Source organism: Panulirus ornatus, chromosome 63 (assembly GCF_036320965.1).
Source record: "Panulirus ornatus isolate Po-2019 chromosome 63, ASM3632096v1, whole genome shotgun sequence".
NCBI classification, from domain to species: domain Eukaryota; kingdom Metazoa; phylum Arthropoda; class Malacostraca; order Decapoda; family Palinuridae; genus Panulirus; species Panulirus ornatus.
In genome coordinates, this window is record NC_092286.1 from 24,379,006 (window position 1) to 24,386,976 (window position 7,971).

The 7,971-nt window shown below is 50.2% G+C and overlaps 1 protein-coding gene across 3 annotated transcripts in view; it reads left to right on the forward strand.

Annotated features, from left to right (window-relative positions):
• The window catches only part of LOC139745999 (photoreceptor-specific nuclear receptor-like), a 104,740-nt gene that overhangs the window by 73,462 nt on the left and 23,307 nt on the right, over positions 1 to 7,971 (forward strand). The gene's annotated exons all lie outside the window — the stretch shown is intronic.

The window sequence follows — 7,971 nt, forward strand, 5'->3', positions numbered from 1 at the left end:
CATTTTATAGACCATCTCCGTTGGGGTGGATGAACAGCTAGGTTGACAGTGGACCGACTGCCGCAACCAGGAATCGAACCCATACACTCGACCCTGGGCGGGCCCGTGAATGCGTCACGGCCATGAACGCAAACTTTACGTACACCACGGAGGGCTCCATTTGTCTTAAAAGATGATGTTAAGAGTAGACGAGACGTTTCTTATATAGATTTACATTTTGTTAATTTCATCTAAATCAAAGCGCCTGTAGAGAGCTCTTGTGATGAAAACGAGTTAGACAAACTGAATGGATCAAGGATGTGATATAGACCAGGACTAGGGAGTTACTGGTCAGAACTGTGATATAGAAATCTGTGTCAAGAGATCTTCATGTGTGCTACACAGAGCGTGTCTGCTGCATAACACTGTGTCTCACTGTTCCCATCACAAAGTCTGGGAAAAGTTAGAAGACAGTTTATAGTCTTTGGAACACATGATGAGTGCCACCGAGCTGAAGTGGGCCTGAACTCAGCGCACGAACATGACAACGAACACATTAACGAACGCATGCTTTTCGAAATGTTGAGTTATGTTTCCAGATCAAAGGTGACGAAAAGTGAAGGTCCCAAGACTGATCCCTGTGGTACCCCACTTGTCACGGTCAGCCACTCCAATATTTCCCGCGATCACCTCCGCCCGTTTTCTATATACCCACGTCAGACTCGGTTCCCACTAGTTCTTAGGTCCTTCTGTCGTGACTGTGCATCACTATCTACAGTGTAGCCCCAATGTAGTCAGTATGTGCTACAGTGTAGCACTAATGTAGTCAGTATGTGCTACAGTGTAGCCCCAATGTAGTCAGTATGTGCTACAGTGTAGCACTAATGTAGTCAGGATATGCCACAGTGTAGCCCTAGTGGGTCACGATGTGCCACAGTGTAGCCCTAGTGGGTCAGGATGTGCCACAGTGTAGCCCTAATGAGGTTAAGATGTGCTACAGTATAGCCCTAGCGAGGTCAGGATATGCCACAGTGTAGCCCTAGCGAGGTCAGGATATGCCACAGTGTAGCCCTAGTGAGGTCAGGATATGCCACTGTGTAGCCCTAGTGAGGTCAGGATATGCCACTGTGTAGCCCTAGTGAGGTCAGGATATGCCACAGTGTAGCCCTAGTGGGTCAGGATGTGCCACAGTGTAGCCCTAGTGGGTCAGGATGTGCCACAGTGTAGCCCTAGTGGGTCAGGATATGCCACAGTGTAGCCCTAGTGAGGTCAGGATATGCCACAGTGTAGTCCTAGTGAGGTCAGGATATGCCACAGTGTAGCCCTAGTGAGGTCAGGATATGCCACAGTGTAGCCCTAGTGAGGTCAGGATATGCCACAGTGTAGCCCTAGTGAGGTCAGGATATGCCACAGTGTAGCCCTAGTGGGTCAGGATGTGCCACAGTGTAGCCCTAATGAGGTTAAGATGTGCTACAGTGTAGCCCTAGCGAGGTCAGGATATGCCACAGTGTAGCCCTAGTGAGGTCAGGATATGCCACAGTGTAGCCCTAGTGAGGTCAGGATATGCCACAGTGTAGCCCTAGTGAGGTCAGGATATGCCACAGTGTAGCCCTAGTGAGGTCAGGATATGCCACAGTGTAGCCCTAGTGAGGTCAGGATATGCCACAGTGTAGCCCTAGTGAGGTTAGGATATGCCACAGTGTAGCCCTAGTGGGGTCAGCATATGCTACAATGTAGCCCTAGTGAGGTCAGGATATGCCACAGTGTAGCCCTAGTGAGGTCAGGATATGCCACAGTGTAGCCCAAATGAGGTCAGGATATGCCACAGTGTAGCCCTAGTGGGGTCAGGATATGCCACAGTGTAGCCCTAGTGGCTCAGGATATGCCACAGTGTAGCCCTAATGGAGTCAGGATATGCCACAGTGTAGCCCTAGTGAGGTTAAGATGTGCTACAGTGTAGCCCTTATGGAGTCAGGATATGCCACAGTGTTACAGTGTAATCAGTGCGGGGAAGGTCTTGGTACAGTGTAGCCAGTGTTGGGCAGGACGTGGTACAGTGTAGCCAGTGTGGGACAGGACGTGGTACAGTGTAGCCAGACGGGCAGGACGTGGTACAGTGTAGCCAGACACAGTGAAGGGGAGGTGCACGTGACAGTGTAGCCACACACAGAGTGGAGGTGCACGTGACAGTGTAGCCAGACACAGAGTGAAGGGGAGGTGCACGTGACAGTGTAGCCAGACACAAAGGGAAGGTGCACGTGACAGTGTAGCCAGACACAGAGTGAAGGGGGAGGTGCACGTGACAGTGTAGTCAGACACAGAGTGAAGGTGCACGTGACAGTGTAGCCAGACACAGAGTGAAGGTGCACGTGACAGTGTAGCCAGACACAGAGTGAAGGTGCACGTGACAGTGTAGCCAGACACAGAGTGAAGGTGTACGTGACAGTGTAGCCAGACACAGAGTGAAGGTGCACGTGACAGTGTAGCCAGACACAGAGTGAAGGTGCACGTGACAATGTAGCCAGACACAGAGTGAAGGTGCACGTGACAATGTAGCCAGACACAGAATGAAGGTGTACGTGACAGTGTAGCCAGACACAGAGTGAAGGTGCACGTGACAGTGTAGCCAGACACAGAGTGAAGGTGCACGTGACAGTGTAGCCAGACACAGAGTGAAGGTGCACGTGACAGTGTTCCCAGACCAGTGGGGACTGAGCCCGCTCGTCAACATGGCCCATCCATCTCGCCTGTATAAGTTAGTGTGTGTGTGTGTCTCCTTACTGGGCCCGGCTGGGGTACCACAGGGGAGGCATGGCTGTACTGGGGGACCGGGGATGGGAACTACTGTAGTGGAGTACTGGGGGACCGGGGATGGGAACTATTGTAGTGGAGTACTGGGGGACCGGAGATGGGAACTATTGTAGTGGAGTACTGGGGGACCGGAGATGGGAACTATCGTAGTGGAGTACTGGGGGACCGGGGATGGGAACTATTGTAGTGGAGTACTGGGGGACCGGAGATGGGAACTATTGTAGTGGAGTACTGGGGGACCGGAGATGGGAACTATCGTAGTGGAGTACTGGGGGACCGGGGATGGGAACTATTGTAGTGGAGTACTGGGGGACCGGGGATGGGAACTATTGTAGTGGAGTACTGGGGGACCGGGGATGGGAACTATCGTAGTGGAGTACTGGGGATTATTGTACTGGGGGACCGGGGATGGGAACTATCGTAGTGGAGTACTGGGGGACCGGAGATGGGAACTATTGTAGTGGAGTACTGGGGGACCGGAGATGGGAACTATCGTAGTGGAGTACTGGGGATTATTGTACTGGGGGACCGGGGATGGGAACTATTGTAGTGGAGTACTGGGGGTTACTGTACTGGGGGACCGGGGATGGGAACTATTGTAGTGGAGTACTGGGGGACCGGGGATGGGAACTATTGTAGTGGAGTACTGGAGGTTACTGTACTGGGGATGGGCTGGGAATGGGGACTACCGTAGTAGAGTACTGGGGATGGGGCCTTCTGTAAGGGAGAGGCCTGGGATGGGGACTGCTGTACTGGGGGCTGGGGTAGACGCTACTGTGATGGAGAGGCCTGAGATGGGGACTGGAGGGCTAGGCTGGAGGGCTGGGCTGGAGGGCTGGGCTGGAGGGCTGGGCTGAAGGGCTGGCCAGAGATGGGCAGTGTTCAGCAAAGGTGATGGGGTTCCTTATGATGGGCTGTAGATGGCTGGTTCACTGGAGAGGCGACCCCATCCTCCTTCTCCCAGGTTTCGTGCCTAGCTAGGATGAACCAGGACCAGTATGAACCAGATCTAGTATGAACCAGGATTAGTATGAAATGGAACCAGTGTAAAACAGAACCACTATGAACCAGAAACAGTATGAACCAGTAACCATGAACTAGAACCACTATGAACTAGAACCACTATGAACCAGAACCACTATGAACCAGTACCAGTACGAACCAGTACCAGTATGAACTAAAACCTCTATGAACCAGTAGCAGTACGAACCAGTACCAGTATGAACCAGAACCACTATGAACCAGAACCAGTATGAACTAGAACCACTACGAACCACTTCCAGTATGAATTGGAGCCACTATGAACCAGAACCAGTATGAACTAGAACCACTATGAACCACTTCCAGTATGAACTGGAGCCACTATGAACCAGAACCAGTATGAACCAGAACCAGTATGAACCAGAACCAGTATAAACTAGGATGTATAAGAACCCGAACGACCATAAAGTAGAACCAGCATGAAGCTGAACCAGTATGAACCAGGATTTCCTTCGAGACCTGTGTTGTTATCGCGAGGCAACGAAAATGTCACGAGGCCAGGAGACCTGTCCAGCTACGAGGCCAGGAGACCTGTCCAGCTACGAGGCCAGGAGACCTGTCCAGCTACGAGGCCATTAGGATCTCGTGGAACTGTCCAGCTACGAGGCCATTAGTGATCTCGAGGAACTGTGTGGGAAGGTGGTTCGACGAGGCGGTTCTCTGTCACGAAATTCGTAGACACGAACGTTCGTTGGAGAAATACATTGCCAAATGATCGCATGAACCATTTGGTTCTATCACCCGTGGTGGCTGGTGTCAATTGAACCGGGTCTCCAGTTGCGTGTTCAGTGCCCTGCCCTCTCACCCTCGCTTGAACACCCTTTGTTGACTGTTCAGTCCAGTGTTCATTTGACTATCAAAAGTGGACACTGTGTCCCACGCATGTCTCGTCAGTGTATCTCGAACATGAGAGTTTTGTCATCACGATAGATAATAATATCTATCGTGTTTCGATAACTTGTATTTGAGGTCCGTGGAGGAGGGGGGTCTGCATTTGTTTGAAATATCATTAAACGTCTTTTTCTTCTTTCATAAACCTTTTTGACAGGCAGCATTACGAATGACGTCGAGTTACGTAACATAAATGAAAAAACGATTGTAATAATCTCTGGTGATATAAAGCCATGTTAAGTTTTCCATAGAAGCAATACAAAGAAGGCGAGAAAAACTAAAGAGTTCCCAAGAGAGGGACATGTAAATTCAGGTCTACGAAATCTAACCTCAAAGGAACGTCTTAGGATGAAGCAGCCATGCCACTACAGCTAACAGATGGGGGCTGACGTGTGATTTGCTTTGGATGTCCATACCCATCGTCAAAGGCTTTCATAAAGCATCAATTTAAGAAGTTATTTCATGATATATTAGTCCAGGTTCGCTCTTACCAACGGACACCAACGTTTCCCAATAGACTTGACCAACACTTGGCTACTATAGATATAATACTGACATTTGATGTTCTGGATAGTCCTTGTTTACGTTCACACACACCCCCCCATCTCACACTAAGCTCTGCGTCTCTGATCTCTCATGCTATCGCAGACCCCCGTGGTCTGTTGCCGTCTGAATCCCTCTCTGACCCAAGGGACAGTATATTGACCATGGTCCGTCTCATGGGTTGTCATTGAGAACATATATTCAAAAGGATTTACGATGGAATGAAAGAAAGAGACAGCACAAGACCACTGGCTCTTCCCGATAACACAATAGGGCAGGAGCTGAGAACACGAACACATGGTTTCAGACGATATGTTAGTAAAACCAAGTCCGAAAAAAAAAGAGGCACAGAAATGGAATTCATCTTGGACCTGAAGCCACGAATTCGTTCAAGTTATTCGTAAGTGTGTTTCGTGAACTCCCCATACACATCTGTTGCTGGGTGACGCTACGAGAGAGAGAGAGAGAGAGAGAGAGAGAGAGAGAGAGAGAGAGAGAGAGAGAGAGAGAGAGAGAGAGTAGAAGTGAGCGAGTGAGGGACGAGGGGGAGGCGGCGGGAGAGGAGGACTAAGAGTGGCGGACGAACATCAAAACTACATTAAGAACTGTCTGTGACGACACTTGTGGAGTGTTGACTGTGTGTGTGTGTGTGTGTGTGTGTGTGTGTGTGTGTGTGTGTGTGTGTGTGTGTGCGCGCGCGCGCGCCCCACAGCAGCAAAATGACCCTCCAGATAAGTGAGACGAGAGAGAGAGAGCAGTAGCAGCAGCAGCTGCTGCTGTTGTCCACCTGACGGGATGATAAGGATAACAGATAAGAGGACCAGTTCCAGCAGCAGGAGGCGCGCGCCCCCAGGTAGCGAGCGACTCGGGTCGTGTCTGAAGTAAGCTGGTCGCTGGTTGAAGAGTTATCTCTTTAGGAGTGAGTTATCTCTTTTAAGGGATGGAACATGTCTCATTTTTTTAAGGTTAAATGGTTTTAGGAGGTTTGAACATTGTTTTGAAATCAATCCTTGTTCAGATAATGTTTGAAATACTTAAAAAATGAAATGTTTTTTTTCTGATTTTTTTTCGTCCATTTCTCGAAGTATATTATCAGGGGGGACACAGATCTCAGTGCACACCTCTGGGGGACGGTGCAGCTCTCTGTGCACACCTCTGGGGGACGGTACAGCTCTCTGTGCACACCTCTGGGGGACGGTACAGCTGTCTGTGCACACCTCTGGTGTAGGACGGTACAGCTGTGCACACCTCTGGTGTAGGACGGTACAGCTGTGTGTGCACACCTCTGGTGTAGGACGGTACAGCTGTGTGTGTGCACACCTCTGGTGTAGGACGGTACAGCTGTGTGTGTGCACACCTCTGGTGTAGGACGGTATAGCTGTGTGTGCACACCTCTGGTGTAGGACGGTACAGCTGTGTGTGCACACCTCTGGTGTAGGACGGTACAGCTGTCTGTGCACACCTCTGGTGTAGGACGGTACAGCTGTGTGTGTGCACACCTCTGGTGTAGGACGGTACAGCTGTCTGTGCACACCTCTGGTGTAGGACGGTACAGCTGTGTGTGCACACCTCTGGTGTAGGACGGTACAGCTGTGTGTGTGCACACCTCTGGTGTAGGACGGTACAGCTGTGTGTGCACACCTCTGGGGACAGAAACATCTGGGGTGGATGGTTTATGATATCGCAAGATAACCTCACAGTCTCAGGTCATGATGCTGAACGTGGAGCCTCGGGGTCCCACCACACACCATCGCTCTCATGGCATAAATGCCTCAGCATCATTTTTCTCACCTTCGGAAAGTGTGCAGCATGACAGCATCATGTTCAAGGAGACGTAGTCTGACATCATGGTCACATTCGTGGCATCATCTTCGTCATGTTCGCCTTGGACTTGATACCAACGCTCGTTAGGGCCGAGTTAATCATCAATTATGATAATGAACTTGTATTAAACAAAGTTGTTCAGGAATATTAACATGATATGCCTACGCCTCGTACCATCACCCGAGACAGGGACCCCGACATGTCACCTCCTGCGCCGTCGCCCGGAGCCGGGTGCCCAAAGAGACCCATACAAGGTCGAAATAGAGCGACTGAAGCAACTAGTGTATCTGGCAGGGCACACAGAGACATCGTCTTCACCACTGCTTCGCGTCTGCAGTGTCTCATGGTTGAATTTACTGAGAGCAACGTCGCTATTGAGCATACCTTTTCCTCCAGACCCAAGAGAAAGATGTGATGATAATACCAGATATCGTAACATAGTCTTATATGTGCGTGGGCTAACACCTGCCATCCACAGTTGCTCGCTTCATCAACTCCCTCACGCTAGATCAACAAAGAAGCTCGCTCTCCATTATTTTCAACACCAGGATGGACGTTATCATTATTGGACTTTCCCCATTTTTTCCCAGGGAACTTCTCACGCCTGAAAAATGTACAATTATCCACTGGATCACGACCGTTCATTTCAGGCTCCTAGATTCGCAGGCAGACTAGTTTTCAAGGTAACTCCAGAATGGTAAGTATTGCCTCGAGTTCTAAGGTACATATATACACTGTTGATGCCAGGTTGCTCACACACGATTCCCTCGGTGTCAGACATCACAGCTACGTCACCCAAGATGGATGTGACCCATCCTGTGTGGACCTACTCCACTATCACGCTCCTCCTCAACTCATGTTGGACGCTCACACTCACTCATG